Genomic DNA, 18,266 nt, shown 5'->3' on the forward strand with positions numbered 1-18,266 from the left:
TGCCGGACTGCATGCTCGGATAAGGTTCTGGTATGGATTTTGGGGGGGACCCCACGCCGTTTTTTCGGCGCGGGGCTACCCTCAAATTCCATACCAGATCCGAAGGGCCTGGTTTGGAACCTGGGGGGGAACCCCACGCCGTTTTTTTCCCCATTTTGGCGTGGAGTTCCCCCTCAAGATTCTCACAGTGCAGGTCGCACCGCAAGTCGGATCACCCTGATCCGACCTGCGGTGTGACTTCCATTCAAATCAATAGGCTCCCATAGGGAACCATTGATTTTGAATGGAGGCAGAAAAAACGCTGCTAACAGCTACTGTGGCCAAACGTGCAATAACGCTAGTAGAAAAAGCTACTGAAAGCACGTTTTTACAGCTGCTGTTTCCCGGCGTTATGTAAACAGCTTTGGAGCACGTTTTTATGACGCCCTGTGTGCATGGAGCCTTATGTCCAAACATTGTCTGGTGTTTCTTTATTTATTTATTTATTTAATTATTATTAAGTTATTATAAGGGTTAAATTATTCTGTTAAATAGTCACATCCTGCCTGCCATTCCCATGCAGCAATTCCCAGTTACCACTTGCTGTCCACTAACAGCACATTAACTGCTAGTGGGCAGCATCCACTCACCCCCTGCTAACCTGTTGTGTGTTTGTCAGCAGGTTACAGCCAATCATTTTGGCTGTATGTAAAAATGCATTGGTAAATGGTGTGTAAATTAAACAACAAAGTGTCAACAATGATGCTGTGCTGGAAAACCACCAAAATAAATAAACAGTGATGCAAACTATGCAAAAAAAATTCTTTTTTAAACAAAGAGTCTCTCAATATGTGAATAAGTGACTGTGCATGAAAAGGGAGCTCTAATCAAAGAGTCACTGAAGTAGGTGAATAGATGAATTAAAGTGACATCTTCAAATCTTGCAACTGCAAACCAGCACCACGTGGTCCGAAGTGAAAAGGAGATGAAGTGGCCCCTTACCATATGCACTTTAAATAAAATCGTGAAATAACCAAAAATTCACACTCTCTGTGATAAACCATGTCTGGTGTCACCCGGTGGTAAAATAGGCTTCTTACCAGGTAATAATGGAGGGCAGACTTTGAACCAAATGGATAGTATATAACTTCCTAAGCCCAGATAGTACATAAGAATGGCTTCAGCTCTTGACACATATGGTCCTCTTCACTTCACAATGGAGTATGGGGCTCACATATGCAGATGGTGGTGCCTATTAAATGTGTAACTCCCCCCCAGAGATAGGAAAATAGACCGCCAATATTACAATTTCCTTGTCAACAAATGTATTTAAACAAGAGATAAACTTACATGGTGACAAATGCTATACACGAAAAAATTGGTTCCTTCTGTAGAACGCGGCCACCTGCAGTGATGTGACGGTGTGGCAGCTCCCCCCGACGCGTTTCTCCTCACAAGGCGTCAGCTGGGATCGGAGCATAGCGTGCGCCGCCACTCTCTATGTTCATATACCCTCCCGGCGCAAGGAACTTCCGGTCGGCAGTGGAACCACGGAAGTACTTTGTAGAAGGCACATTCAACTTCCTGGAGGGAATACACTAATGCTGGACTATCGCACTATTCTATAAGATAGATAGAATGTACTATCTAGCATAATATATCTTCATTTAATACTGATATAAATCACAAACGATTAAAAAATCACACAGAATCACTGTTAAAAGATATCTGTTAGGAAAAAAAATATATCTACATTGTGCGCCAGACCATGGATATAAAGTACCCCTATCCTCATGCTGTAAATATATGAGCTTGATGCTCCAATGTTCAAGATAATCTAAAGATCTTGATTGAAATGAAAAAAATCCAAAAAATTAAATAATAAAATAAGGAATAATAAGAAAATATGAATAAAAAATATAATTAAAAATGAAAAACAAAATGGAAATAAAAATATAATGAAAATGAGAAATAAAAAATGAAAAATGAAAAATAAATAATAAAAATAAAAATTAAATTAAAAAAATAAAATAAAAATAAAATAAAAAATAAAACATAAGAAATTATAAAAAATAAATAAATATAAAAAATAAAAAATAAAGATTAAAAATAAAAATAAAATAAATGTAAAAGTAAGGAATAATCATAAAACAAAGAAAGGAAAATAAATATAAAAGTGAAAATAAAAATAGGGATAAGAATAAAATGAAATGGTGAATTTTGGTGCAATGTAGAAAAAAAGCCGAATAGCATAAAAGATAACCTTAAAAAATATATATTATAAAGGTCCGTCAACCGGAAAATCAAAACTATATATCCTTAGGTATCATATACTTTCTAATAAATTCACAATGAAGGCAATGTAAAAAACAACCGTATTTAGAAAATTCTTTCTTAATACTAGAAGTTGAAAAAGGGGAAAAAAAAGGGGAAAAAAAGGAGAGAAAAGACAAAATCTATAGGAAAAGTATATAATAAATCGGTACATTTCAAGAACTAATATAGCAGGATATTTAGTTGTTGTTGATATGGGCATTAATATCCCACTCAACGTTTAATCCTAAAGGTTGATAACTCTTCAGCTTATATTTCCAATGAGTTTCTCTTCTTGAAATGCACCGTTTTAACTTACTCCCCCTCCAGGATTGCATGAGGAAGGGAGGACATACAATGCGATTAGAGGAGAAGCGTTTTAACCTCAGGCAACGCAGGGGGTTCTTTACTGTTAGGGCTACAAGTTTGTGGAATTCACTACCACAAGAGGTGGTTTCTGCGGGAAGTATGGTTGCTTTCAAAAGACTGTTGGATGTACATCTCAAGGATCAGAACATTCAGGGGTATGAGAAATGATTACGGCCACACACACTTACACAGGTTGAACTGGATGAACTATTGTCTTTATTCAACCTCAACTACCATGTAACTATGTAATTTTTATGTAATAGGTTTTTGCTGAGCACACTATCTTTTATATTCATCTATTTTCTTTATTTCTAGTGCTGCCACATCACATATAGGTCAACACACCCTTTCTCTATACATTTTGGCTGTATACCAGCTGTTTGGCTGTGGCCAATCACAGCACAAATCAGAATGTGCTTGTAAACAGAACACTCAGGACCGTCCGGTTTCTTCCTCCCTGAGCCTTTTTTGTTCAGGTAGAGAAGAAAGCCAGATCTGTGTGAGTACAAGCAATGCATATGCACTTGCATACACTTTTCTGGCACATTTACCCCCTTGATTGCCCTCCACAGTTTACCCTATGATTGACCTGTCACCCAGCCAGTGCCATTAGTACTGTGCCAGTGTACATTATTTTCCCTGATCATTGCATTAGTGTCACTAGTGATGTCAGTGTCAGTTAGCGCCAGATAGTCCGCTACACTATCACAGTCACACTATACGTTGCTGATCACCGCTATTATTAGTATAGTGTCTGTACAGACTGGTATCTTGATCAGGGTCAGAACTATAATAGTGTCCCCAATAGTAGAATGTCCCCAAAAACACATTGCTAGCAAGATCCGCCCAGATCACTGCCAGTACTTGCGTTTAGCCCCCCTCCCAACAAGTGCAATGTCAGTGTATTTTTTCTGGTCACTGCCACCTCTGATATATTGTCCACAAAACGACAGTATTAGCAAGAGCAGGCCAGATGTTTGCTAGTAATAGGAGTTCATTTTAATTTGATTTCTAGCGTGCAAGCAGTCCCTGATTGATAGCCAGGTGCTCTTTTTCCCATAGTTGCCACTAGGTAAAAGTTAGTGCCCAAAATGTTCAAATAAAGGTAGACTAGTGAGGAGGCCTACAGAATTCTGAGCATGACAGATGAGAGTGAAGAGGAGGCCTCACTGTAAGAATCAGGCTCAGAATATTAACCTGTAGAAAGCAGTGGCACCCTGACAGTTAGGTCAGACGATGGTGAAGAAGTCCCTGCTAAAACCAGTAGTACCTGACCCTATATTGCTGAGGTGCTAGAAACGCATAATTATGCTCAATGCAACAGGGTGCAAGTACTAGCACTGCACTACTTTTTGGTGATCTGCCAAGCACCAGCAGTGTAGTAAATCCTGGTCTTTTAGACACAGCATGGCAGTAATTTATTGTGAAGTCACGTGCCCCAGCAGTGCAGTACAAGCTGGTGAGGTGGCTGCTAATGCAACCACAGCCACCAATAATTCAAGCACAGGCCCAAAGAACCCATAGTAGGCAGAGCCCATAGGTGCTTGAAAAACCTAATTGGATGCCCCCAGATTCAGCAGCACCTGTTATCCCCCATTCACAACCCAGCCCGGGGTTCAGGTTTAAACATCCATCTGAACAATGCCCCTTGATTTTTTTTTTAGCTGTTTTTCACTGAAGACCTCTATAACTTGATTGTGGACCAAAGTAATGTTTATGCCCAACTGTACATCGCCATCAAAACCCAAGTTTATACCTTTATATTTGAGTGAAAATGTATCACAGTTTCAGAATTTAAAACTTTTTTGGGCCAAATCCTTAACATAAAGAATGAATTGCGATCATCTTGGTCCACAGATACGATTCATCACGTGCCCGTGTTCTCTGCTGCAATGGCCAGGAGAAGATATGAGACAATAATGCCTTTTATGCATTTCAGTGACAATACCCTCTGTTGTCCCTGAAGTGACCCTGACTATTGGCTCCATAAAAATTTGACCCCTCATAAATTACCTGTCATAGAAGTTTGCAGATATGTATACTCCCCAACAAAACAGCTTCATAGAGGAGTGCCTTGTATATTTTACTGGCAGGCTTGCATTTAAGCAATATCTCCTGAGCAAACATGTCAGATATGGGGTCAATATTCAAAGCTCTGTGAGAGAGCCACATACTAAACTTTACCGCATTAGAATTTTACGAGGGAAAATAAGGTCAAGTAGAGCCCCCTGAATGCCCAGATTACAAGTGGAGCAGTGGTAAGATAGTGTGGGACTTGTTTTCACCTTTGTTGGGGAACAATTAGTACATGGACAACTTTATGCAAGCGTGCCTCTTTTTAGACATTTGGTCCCTAAAAAAATTGGCTGCTGTGACACCATGTGATTTAATTGCAGGGGCTTTCCCCAATGGCTCGTTAACACTCCACTTAGAAAGGGGAAGAAAGCATGCTTGCAGAATTAAAAACTACTAGCAGTAAAATTGAAGGTCAATAGTGATATATTCAACCAGTGTTCCATTCACCCAGACATCACTGTGCAATTTCACACAGTTTCTGGTGTTGTTGAAAAGCCTTGACTATAATCTAAATATGGGAAGTGTAGACTTTAACGACCAAATGATGAAGACCTAGTTAGCCTCCCGCAGAGCTAGTACAAACAAGTGTCTATATATTTATTTTAATTGGCTCTATACAATGCATTTGTTATTTACAAAGCTATGGCAAGAACGTCATATTTCCTAAAATTTCAGGAAGCGATCATCTCAGCTCTTTTGTATCCAGAAGGCGCTGTGGCCCAAAACCAAAATCCAGATGCAGTTAGTCAGCTGAATGAAAGGCATTTTCTAGATGTCCCCCAAGCTACCCCAACACAAAAGTCAACCCCAAAAAAGATGTTGTGCCTGTGGTAAATGCAGAATAAGGCATGACATCCATTTTTTTTGTCCCATCTGTCCTGGCCAGCCTTGCCTCTGCATCAAGGACTGCTTTCGTCGCTACCACACAATAGTGAACTATTAGTCCAGAGTACAGCATGGCACAGTCTTGGGTACAGCACGGCACACAATTCTGCACAAGAAGGGTCTCTAAAGATGCTAGGTAGTCAGGAAACTCTATCACATTTTGAGAGACCCTAAAATCAAAGGCTGGAAATTGTATTAAATAAAGCAAAAAATACGTGCGTGTGTCCCCTTTAAATGCTATCACAAACTGAAACAAAACCAGAAAACAAGTATAATCAGAGCAAAGCATAATGTGCCAAAAAATTCAAAAATTATACCAAAAGTCTATTAGTGACTCAAGGCGCTTTAAGTGACATTTACACAAATATGACTGCTTCCAGTGTTCAGGTACATGTTCAGGTCCAGTGTTCATGCGTAGTCTCTTATCAGATAAAAGATCACCAGAGGATGTCTGTCTCCTTAGCCCACACTTGAATCCACAGATAATGGGCAAATGGATCACAAGAGAAGTCTCATAGTGCAGTACTACTCACTCACTACCTGGAGGCATGCTGAGAGGAATGGAGTTCTGAGAAAGTACCAGAGGTGACTCTTCATGAGCTGGGGACTATGAAGTGGCTGGGAAAACGTCAAGAGAGGGCAGTTTTGTATGGTGCTGTGAGTTGAGTTTTGTTGCTATAGGAGACAGCCTTATGCTATAAAGTAAAAATTGCTGGTTCCAGCTTAAAGACTCGTTTTCTGTACTGCTGTCTACTTTTTTCTACATTTTTCTCTAAGGAGTCTGCTAGTCTGCTGCTGTATTTGACTAAGAATGTTCTGTGCCCTACCACTCTCTCCCACATTTTTTTTCCTGTTGTGAGAAATAATCTTCTCTTTGTTCAAGCATAAAAGTGACTGGCATCCATCTTTCTGCCTTGCACACCACCCACCATGCCTTGTAACCTGCACCCTGAGCAGGAATGTCGGCCCTCCCTGTCTCTGGGGGTTGCAATAATGCCTCTGGAGGTTGGAGGGAAGGGCGCTACATAATTTTTGGACTTTTTGGCACATACAGGTGCATCTCATAAAATTAGAATATCCTCAAAAAGTAAACCTATTTCAATAATTTAATTCAAAAAGTGAAACTAATATAGTTTATACAGATGCATTACACGCAGAGTGATATATTTAAAGCATTTCTTTTTTAATTTTGATCATTATGGCTTACAGCTAGTGAAAACCCAAAATTCAGTATCTCAGAAAATTAGAATATTACATAAGACCAACAAAAAAAAATGAATACAGAATATACAATTGTAGCACTGTCCCCGCAGGGCTTGCTGTATGATGACCTCTTGGGCCTCCTCTGATTACCAGCATACAGTCACTTAGGGTACAGTTAACACATTCATCCTTACTCCAATAACTCGTTGCTCAATAAACAGTCCAGGGCTATTGGTTTTTGGTATTTATTGTGGAACTTAGATGGGAGAAGGGAATAGTGGGATACTCCTACTGGAACTATATATATTGGATAAGGACAACTCTCACTTGACCTCACCAGGTTGCCTGTGGAAGCAGTCTCACTGCTTAAACCATACTGCCACATGTATGGAAAGGGTAAGTCTCCTTTCTCTTTCTCCAGCAATAGACTTGGTGATCTACTTTATCTTCAGAACACTCTCTACTAGCATCTTCTCTACTGACACCCGTCCACTTTCTCCTCCAGCCCAGGGGTGGCACCCCTCAGGTCAGGCCCCTTGACACAGATCTGTACTCACTGTACTTCAGAATCAGATCCTTCCAGTGTCTCCCCTCCTAGTCAGCTTTACAGAACCTCCAGGTTCAGTTCCTCTCTAGCTCTTTAGGCCCTCAGGTCGACCACCGGAGGTCGTATTGCACTTCTACAGATGAGAAGGCAGCCACCCCCTTGCTCCGGGACTCCGCTCTCCAGCTGAAAGTGCTCCGGCATTTATACAATATCCCAGCATGCACCAATGCATTTTCCTCTGCCAAATCAACAGGGCTGTACCAAATGTCTGTGCACTCATTTGTTAGGTTTCCTCCCACTGTCCGATATGCCACCCTATTGGTCCAGTGTGAAATATTCTTCAAATAGACTGAGTTGCATCTGAGCACATTGAGCCAACCTCACTAGCAGATACTGGTGCCCAGGTGTGTTGTTGCAGGCGTTTTTTTGGGCATTTTTTTGGGCGTCTTTGGAGGCAGGCATAACATCTGAACTTCTGTATAGGGGTATATATACACACACACATATATGTATTTATACACATACACACATATAGGTGTGATAGGAGCGGAGCCCTATGCCTGCAATTAGTTTCATTAGAGCAGGCATAGGGTTCTGCTACTTTCACACCTATATGTGTGTATGTGTATATATACATACATGTGTGTGTGTGTATATATACCCCTACACAGAAGTTCAGATGTCATGCCTGCCTCCAAAGACGTCCACAAAAAAGTCCAATAAACGCCTGCAACAAAAACGGCCAGGTGTGAAAATGGCTGAGCCCTATGCCTGCTCTACTGCAATTCTAATACAAACAATCTTTTTTTTTCTGGTTCTGGACATGCTACAGAGCTGAAACTTCACAGGTACACTTTTTAGACCCACCAGACACTAAATCCAAAGAAATCTCATTTTCTTTTTCAATAATTTTTTCAATAATTGGCTCTCTATCAAAAACGACAATTTTTAAGAACTTTTTTTGTGTGATTAATAGTCCCTGGGGCATGACCCAGAACCCTAGGCACTTTTTAGGGGCATTTATTGGGTTTTAGGGCTTCAAAATGGTGTTTTTTGATTACCGAAGTTCGGGTCCCATTGATTTCAATGGGGTTCTGAAATCCGGGCCGAACTTTCGGGAAGTTCAGGTGTTCTGGTGGAACCGAACTTTTCAATAGTTTGATCATCCCTAGTCAGTAGTTACTGAGTCTAATTCTGTAGGATGTTGAACATAAGGCCCTGTTTATAATGTTGGCAATGCCCTATTTTTGGGGTAGTGTAATTATATAATCAAGTATTAGATATGAAACAATTAATGTCCATATCTATGTTCATACCTTGAGGGCTAAGAGTACATAATTCAAAGATCCAGCTGGATTTGTTCTGTGAAACCGCTATACGCATATTACCACTCTGCCAATGTGGATCTACTTTATCTATTCCACAGAATGAAAGAAGGCTGGGGCCTCTATTATGTTTCAATCGAAAATGATTTGACACACTATGTTTCTTGAAGCCTTTTTTTAATATTATTAATGTGTTCTCCTATCCTTACTGCCAACTTACGTGTGTTGCGGCCAACATATTGTAGGTCATACGGACAGGAAAGTAGGTAGGTAACATGAGTGGATTGACACGTGATCAATTTATTTATTGGGTAAGAATGATTTGTGGTATTAGACTAGAAGGAAGTGGTCACTCTCCTACGGTTCCTAACCGTTTTGCAGTGTTTACATCTACTACACGTGAAGAATCCTTTGTGGTCTAAAAATGTACCCAATCTGATCGGTGAGTCAGGCACGTTTTTTTTACTAATTCATCCCTCAAATTGGGGGCCCTGCGGTATACAAATTTGGTCTGTTGTGGTTGGACTTTGTATAGATGTTCATCCCTCAGTAATATGGGCCAGTATTTTTGTATAATATACTCCATTTGTTTATAATTAATGTTAAAATTTGTTAAGAAGACCATATCATGGTCCTTCTCCTCCTTCCTCCTGTCCCCCAATAGTATTTGTTTATCTAGGATCTTTGATCTTTCAAGCCCTCAAATGGCTTATGTCATAGCTGGTCATGGGTGCAGCACCAGGTCATCTGTAGATCTAAACAGAGGCCAAGACAACGCCATCTTCCACTGCAAAAGCATAAAGAAGGTATAGTTCCACCTAAATCTGCAGCTTTCATTAACATCATCCCTAGTGGTCTTGCCTTCAAATGTTCTTGATCAGGCATCACCTGTTATGTGGTGACAACTGTTTTCCAATTATGCCCTTAGATTGTAACTCTATCATATCGAATGCACCCTGTGGAGACTACAAGCAGCTGTGCGCTGTGCTGACTTTAGCATGGGCTGTCCTTGCATTGAACCAGTGTGCTGTCCACCATAGGAGAGGATCCAAGAGGCGAGACCTTGTTTGACAGTGGCCGGCTCTCCTCTCAATTCAGGCTGTGATCCCAGTATAGTGTGTCATTTTCTGCACAGCTTTGTTTAATGATTGATAGCTTCTCCTTTTCTGAGTGCATTTAATTTTTGTTTTTAATAAAAATTCTTGCTTTTATGCTACAATTAGAGGCTCTTTTTACCCTGGGTACTTTGCACCCTAAGGCAGCTGCTTGACCTGTATACAGTATATGCTGGCACCAGCCCTGTTTAGAAAACAATTCCAAGTGCTTCAATGTACAGAACAAGGGCCATTGCCAGACAGTTTCATGTGCAGGCCTAGTTACATAAATATTCTGTCCCAATCTTGGCATGAGATAGCCCATTTCCGAATAAAGATGAGCCAGGAAATTACTGGACAATCTTCAGCTGATACCCTTCTACCAGAACCTGCATCTGTTCCTTTTTTTTATAATTTAAATTTTATTAGTTTTCCAGTATACAAAATAGTTAATTAAATAAAAAAAAACATAATTTAAAATCACATTACAATTTTCCATCCCCATCCCTCCCCCCTTCTCCCCTTTCCCCCCCACCCCATCCAGTACCCTCCAGTCCCACTCGTCCTTCCTAAATGACTCTTCAGATTCCTTTTAATTCTGTATATTTGGTTGTATTCCTGTATTCTACCCATTTTCTCCAGACCTTCATCCTTTTCTTGATGGTGTAATTCTTCATTATGATGAATATTTTCTACCTTTAATACCCAATCTCTCAAAACTGGGCCGTCAGTAGTTAGCCAACGTTTAGGTATCAGAGATTTAAAAGCATTTATCAGATGTGGTATAACCGTCTTTTTATATTGTTTAATAGACAAATTCGTTTTGTGTAGAAGGAAAGTTTCTGGGATATAGGATATCTCCTCTCCTGTAATTCCCTGAATCTGACGTTTAATCTCTTCCCAATATACCTGAATTTTTGGGCAATCCCAGCAGATGTGTGACATTGATCCCATCAAGCCACACAACACAGCGGTGATTTATCTGGTTGATGTGCCTTGATAGGGGTTATGTACCATCTGGACAGACATTTATAGTTTAATTCTTTTGTATTTACATCAATTGCTGTCCCATCTGCTAGTTTAAGTATTTTCACTTTTTCTTGTTCACTCCAGATCGTTCCCAGTTCTGTCTCCCATTTCCCTAAATAGGGTGGCCTCTCTGGGTTCATGACCCTAGTAAGTATCCTATAGACCTGGGAGATACCGTGTCTGGGTGCCCTCTGTGGGACAAGAAGCTTTTCAAATGGCGATACATTTTCATTTGGCCTTATAGGTTGAGGTAGTGTGTTTATAAAGTGTCTCAGTTGTTAACATCTTATTTTTTTTTTTTTTTTTTTAATTCCAACATTTTTATTGTCTATTTCACACAGTACAAGATATGAACATACAATACCATCCATTTATAATATTCACAAATCTTATTACATAGGTATCCATTCTATTCAACATATATAGTTCCCTACCAGAGATTCTCCCAGGCTTCTACAGGCCCCTAAAATAAAATAATAAAAAAAAAAAAAAAAAAAAAAAACCCCCCCCCCCCCCCCCCCCGCAACACTCCAGTGATCTGACAATGGCAATCCACCTATGTGTTAATCCAAAACAAAAAAAAAAAAATTAAAAAAATAATAAAAGAAAAAAAAAATTTATTTCTTCATCTTGCCCTCCCTGCAATCTTAAAGCTACAAAATTGTGATAAAAACATACTCAAAGTGAATCAAATCCAAACTCTCCCTTCCCTCCAATTATATCCAACCCCCCAGATCCCCAATAGGATGAGGAAAACATACTTCAGTATCCAACCTCCCTCATCTAGTGAAGAAAAAAAAAAAAAAAAAAAAACCCCATAAGTGTACCCCAAAAAAACATTTTGCAAAAAAAAATTAGTATTTCTTTTATCTTGCCCTCCCTGGGAGGGATATGCAATCTTAAAGCTACAAAATTGTGACAAAAACATACTCAGAGTGAATCAAATCCAAGCCCTCCCTTCCCTCCAATTATATCCAACCCCCCAGATCCCAATAGGATGAGGAAGACATACATCAGTATCTAACCTCCCTCATCTAGTGAAAAGAAAGAAAGAAGAGAAAAAAAAAAATATTTCTTCATCTTGCCCTCCCTGGGAGGGATATGCAATCTTGAAGCTACAAAATTGTGATAAAAACATACTCAAAGTGAATCAAATCCAAACCCTCCCTTCCCTCCAATTATATCCAACCCCCCAGATCCCCAATAGGATGAGGAAAACAACTACATCAGTATCTAACCTCCCTCATCTAGTGAAAAGAAAGAAAGAGAAGAAAAAAAAAAAAAGGGTCTTGTATCCCCCTGGACCCCTTGAATCTCCTTACCACCAAAGTAGTAGTAGTAGTGTGTTTATAAAGTGTCTCAGTTGTTAACATCTTATTTAGTTAAATGACAAAGTTTATTTTTTGCGTCTCAAATCTTGTACCATGCATAATATCCCCTCTCTCATTATGTCTTTTAATTGTGCATTCTTATCTTTATTCCACCCCCCTAACAGTGCATTATTTCAGGGTTAAAAAAAATCTGTTCCGGTTAGTGGGATTAGTGGGGAGTTATTTTCCCAATTTTTCTGTTTGTGAAATAAATCCAATATTTTATGTGTCTGTTGTGTCAATGTGCACGTATATTTTGCTAAGTGAGGATATTGTTGTGGTACCCAGATTACTTTATATAATGAAGTCATACTAAGACTATTTTCAATTTCGACCCACCTTTTTTGTTTCAAATTATATGTCCAGTCTATAACCCGTGCTAATAAAACCACACTATAATACCTTTAAAAATCTGGCATAGCCAGGCCCCCCTGTGTTTTCTCTTTACTTAATATTACCCAGTGAATTCTTGATTTTTTTTGTTTCCATATAAACTTTAACTGCATCTGTTCCTGAATCCTGATATGCTTAAACTTTGCTGACTTATCTCTACTCTGATTTCCTGTTGTTACCTGGCTTGATTCTGACCCCACCCTTCCTCTGGCTCATTGCTATCTACCCCTTATTGACCTTCCTATCAGACTACATGTGCATGTCGCATTAGAGCCTTCTGCCAGAAGTGAGCTTCCCTGAGCTGGACTTCCTGGCACTTGTGCCACTCTGTGCCCTCTCATCTCCTGTTCTCTATTCCAGAGGTGTTTGGACCAGAAGTATAAGAGAAGCCATCTTGTCATCTTGGCCTTCAACCAGATATGGGATAACTCCTGCTGTTGGCTCTCAGGCTGCCTATCAGGACTGGAGACATGTGCAGACCTGATAGGCATTGAAATGGCCTACTGAATGAGCAAACATGGCAGAGGCTTTGCGTTATCAGTCTGCAACAGGAAGTGCTGTTACTGGCAGAATCCCCAGGAAAAAAAACTTAGAAAAGATTCACAAAAACAACAAAAAAAAAACAACACTATACAGTGAGGTAAGGTCTCAAACATACTTAAAACAGATGTTGGTAATGTGTTTAATCAGGCTTTAGGGCACTATCGGGGAGCGGGGGGGGGGGGGGTACTGCAATCACTGAGAGTGGTCATAAATACCTTTAGGTGTTAGACCTACTCATCATTTAGCATGAGAGCGCTTAAAATGATACTTAAATACGGAAAGGTTTCTTCACTGTAAGAGCTGTGAAAATGTGGAATAGACTCCCTCCAGGGGTGACTCTGGCTATCTCACTAGATTGCTTTAAAAAAGTTTTTTTTTGATTCTTTCCTGGGTGTACTCAATATAAGTGGGTACTAATTTTTTTTTTTTAGGTAAATTTGATCCAGGGAATATCCAATTGTCTCTCGGGGGATCAGGAAGGAATTTTTTCCCCTACTGTAGCAAATTGGATCATGCTTTGCTGGGGTTTTTTTTGCCTTCCTCTCGATCAACTGCGAGTATAGGACTGTTTTTTTTTTTTTTTTGGTTGAACCAGATGGACTTTTTTCAACCTTACTAACTATGTAACCACACACCATTTAATTTACATTATCCATTCTTCTTATTTTAATTTAAAAACATGTAAGTATCTTTGTTCCTAATAGAACTACAACTTTCATTTGACCCAGCCTGTCTGCAGAGAAACAGTGGGGGGAGGAGCTTCTAGTCCCGTCACGTATCAAAAAAAAAAAAAAAGTCTTTGAAATACAGAGAGAAAATAAATAATTATTAACAATGAACTGTTTTAAATTGTCATAAAAATATATATTCAAATTTAAAAGTTTATTATTTTGGCAACAACATGGTGTGAGTGGATTTGTGCCAATCACAGCCTGTGTCACACCCATCTAGTCTGTGTCTATTGTGTGTACAGTATGTGCTTAGAATTAGAGGGAGGTGAAGCCTTCATCAATCAAGATGTGACATCCCACCCCCATTTTTTTAATCTGTTTAGTGGGCATGGAGGAGGAGGGAGGGATAAGGCTGACCTTAACCAGTATGTACATCCACATTTGTGATTCTATAGTCACATGGACTTCTCAGATGTGATCAAAGAGGAAACACACTAAAATCTAAGCATGTGCACTAGCTGCCAACAGTTGCTCTGCAGAATCCCCAGCTGCAGCGGGGACATGGACAGGAGGGTGGGATAGAGAACAGCAGGATCAGCCAGGTTTTTGCAAAATTCAGAAAACAAATCCCATAGTGACAGGGTATGAACAGCATACAACATTTATTGATTTTTTTTTTTGTTAATGATGGTGGTTTATTGACACTTTAACATGAAAAATTATGATTTTAGGTCCAATTTAAGTTTAAGATTGAATTTGAGTACTTGTCACTGGACAGTAAATAAGGTGTTATTATTTCAACAGAGACACAAGCAGCAAAAAAAAAAAAACTACATTTTATCACTCCCACTGTTATTTTTTTAATAAATAACCTAAGGGCATGAAATATCTTGCATGAACTTGGCTATATTTTTGTATTTTCAACTATTACTATTAATTAATTTAGTCTAATTTATTCTTTTATTCCTAGAAATAATGAATTCCACTAACCAGCACAAAGTCCTAGCATTCACAATCTTGGGATTGGCCATTTTCCCCAGGCTTAGCATTGCCCTATTTCTTCTCCTTCTCATTATCTACATTCTTATATTGCTGGCAAACCTGTTTATCATAATGGCAGTCCATTTTGAAGCACGCCTCCATTCAGCCATGTACTATTTTCTAAGCAGGTTATCTCTTGTAGACTTGTTCTATGCTACAGTGACCATCCCCAAAATTTTATCTGACTTCCTTTCCAAAACCAACACAATCTCCTTCAATTCTTGCATCACCCAGCTGTTCTTCCTGCATTTCTTTGCAGGAACAGAGTGCATTCTCCTAACGGTCATGTCCTATGACCGCTACATTGCTATCTGCCACCCCTTGCGCTATTCCAGTATTATGAACAAGAGTGTCTGTCATTGGCTCGAGTTTGTTTGTTGGGCCACCAGTTTTTTACATTCACTAATTCAGATCATCATGACATGTCAACTGAAGTTTTATGGACCAAACCAAATAGACCATTTCTTCTGTGACATCCACCCTTTGTCGGTGCTGGCTTGTTCAGATATTTTTTATCATCGAAATAGTGTATGTGGCCAACAGTGGCCTGATTTCTGTGCTGTGCTTCCTTGTGTTACTTATGTCTTATATGGGTATCATTAACACCATACTTAAAGCCCGATCTGAAGAAGGCTTAGGAAAAGCCTTTTCGACTTGTGCTGCGCACCTCGCCGTTGTCACCCTTTTTTTTGGGTCTGGTGTCTTCATATATTTAAGACCCTCTGTATCATATATAGTAGATAAAGTGGTGTCTGTATTTTATACAATGGTAACACCCCTACTGAACCCAATTATTTACACATTAAGAAATAAAGAGGTAAAGACTAGGGTTGAGCGGACACCTAGATGTCCGTGTTCGACGGGTTCGGCCGAACTTTAAAAAAAAGTCCGGGTCCGTGTCCCGGACTTTTACCGAACTTTTCCCGGACACCGAACCCCATTGAAGTCAATGGGGACCCGAACTTTAAGGCACTAAAATGGCTCTAAAACACCAAAGGAAAGGGCTAGAGTGCTGCAAATGGCAGCAAAACGTAATTAAGAGCATGGCAAGTGCTCTGCAAACAAATGTGGATAGGGAAATAACTTAAAACAACAAAAAAAAACAGAAAAATAAAACAATGTTCTTCTTCATCTCTGAAGGACGAGGCCCATATGGAGTAGGAGGGAGGTTGAGGTGGTGGTGGATGTGGCGGTGACATAGGCGTGCGCACAGGGTGTGCTGGGTGTGCCTGGGCACACCCTAATCACCTAGGGCACATAGCATTGCCAGTGAGGAGATGGGAAAGATCTCCCTGGGACCTGCTCTGCTCTATTTCTCCTTGCCTACAGGTACATGGCCCCGATACATTACTCTCCCTGCTGGCAAACACATGCATGTGTATTTCAACTTTGGGGTGCACACCTTAATGCAATAGGCTGCGCACACCTATGGGCGGTGTAGGTGGAAGCGGCGGTGGAGGAGGACCAGGGCCGGATTAACAGCATCATGGGCTTGGTGCTGAGGATTTTGAAGGGCCTTAAGGGCCGTGCCTTGCCATGCACCCAGAGGAGGAAGGGTGCAGCCATGCATGCCTAATTCAACATGGGATGCTGTCTCTGAAGCCCATAAACACATCCATGCATCGCCAACTGTCCCTCCTTGTCCGGCCTTCACGCTGTGTGGGGAGGTTCTGAGGGTGCTGCCTGGGGAAGCGAGCATAGAAGCCAGACTTCTGTGTTTACAAGTGACAGAAGAGCGGTAACAGTGAATATGGCCAACCCGGGGCCTATATAAAAGGTAGGGGCCTGGAGCTGCAGCTCCAATAGCCCCTACATTAATCTGGCCCTGAGGAGGAGGACGAGGTAGCCAACACTGCTTCTTTTCAAAAATTTTAAATGAGGGTACACCCCAAAAGAGTGAGAAAGAGCAAAAATGGAACAATGGGTGGGTAAGGTCGGTATCCATTGCTATTCTGCATAAGGTACGGAAAAGTCCCGTGGGATCCATGCCTGGTTCATTTTAATGAACGTGAGCTTGTCCACATTGTCTCTGGACAGGCGGCTGCGCTTGTCTGTTATAACGCCCCCAGCCGTGCTAAATACCCGTTCAGATAATACACTGGCTGCAGGGCACGCCAGCACCTCCAAGGCGTAAAGGGCAAGCTCAGGCCATGTGCCCAATTTGGAGACCCAGAAGTTGAAGGGGGCAGACCCGTCATTCACTACATGTAGGCGTGTGCACACATACTGCTCCACCATGTTGGTAAAATGCTGCCTCCTGCTAAGACGTTCCATCTGAGCTGCTGGTGCTGCTGTTTGTTGTGGCGTGCTGACAAAGCTTTTCCACATTTCGGCCATGCTAACCCTGCCTTCTGAGGTGCTGGCGGTGCCCTGGTTGCGTTGGCGACCTCCTCCTCCTCCTCCTCTGCCTTGTGCTTCCACTGTGGCCCCGCTGTCAGATGGGAATGCCAGCAGCATGGCGTCTACCAGCGTGCGCTTGTACTCGCGCATCTTGCGATCGCGCTCCAGTGAGTGAATTAAGGACGGTACGTTGTCCTTGTAACGGGGATCCAGCAGCGTGGCCACCCAGTAATCAGCACAAGTTAGAATGTGGGCAACTCGGCGGTCGTTGTGGAGACACTGCAGCATGTAATCGCTCATGTGTGCCAGGCTGCCCAGAGGCAACGAAAGGCTGTCCTCTGTGGGAGGTGTATCGTCCGTGTCCTCTGTATCCCCCCAGCCACGCACCAGTGATGGCCATGAGCTGGCCTGGGTGCCACCCTGCTGTGAACATGGTTCCATCTCCTCCTCCAGCTCCTCCTCCTCCTCATCCTCCTCATCCTCCAGAACTGTGCCCCTGCTGGACAATTGCGTCCCTGGCGTTTGCGTGTGCAGGAACCCACCCTCGGAGCCCCTTGCGAATGACTGCCCTGAAAGCCTTGGAAATGTTACCTCTTCATCCTCCTCCTCCTCCTCATCCTGTGCCACATCCTCTTCCATCATCGCCCGAATTGTTTTTTCAAGGAGGCATAGAAGTGGGATAGTTAAGCTGAGAACGGCGTCATTGCCACTGGCCATGTTGGTGGAGTACTCAAAACAGCGCAACAAGGCACACAGGTCTCGCATGGAGGCCCAGTTATTGGTGGTGAAGTGGTGCTGTTCCGCAGAGCGACTCACGCGTGCGTGCTGCAGCTGAAACTCCACTATGGCCTGCTGCTGCTCGCACAGTCTTTCCAGCATGTGCAAGGTGGAGTTCCACCTTGTGGGCACGTCACATATGAGGCGGTGAGTGGGAAGGCCGAAGTTACGCTGCAGCGCTGCCAGGCGAGCAGCAGCAGGGTGAGAACGCCGAAAGTGCGCACAAACGGCCCGCACTTTCTGCAGCAGCTCTGACATATCGGGGTAGTTTTTAAGGAACCTCTGCACCACCAAATTCAGCACATGCGCCA

The 18,266-nt window shown here is 41.6% G+C and overlaps 1 pseudogene across 1 annotated transcript; it reads left to right on the forward strand.

The window, feature by feature from the left end:
• Positions 1 to 14,772: 14,772 nt before the first annotated feature.
• Positions 14,773 to 15,718, forward strand: LOC309568887 (olfactory receptor 4E2-like; annotated as a pseudogene). The gene has a single exon. The product of its transcript is annotated as an olfactory receptor 4E2-like (transcript).
• The last annotated feature ends 2,548 nt before the right edge of the window (positions 15,719 to 18,266 follow it).

This window comes from Pelophylax lessonae (genome assembly GCF_965119305.1).
Source record: "Pelophylax lessonae genome assembly, chromosome: 12".
NCBI classification, from domain to species: domain Eukaryota; kingdom Metazoa; phylum Chordata; class Amphibia; order Anura; family Ranidae; genus Pelophylax; species Pelophylax lessonae.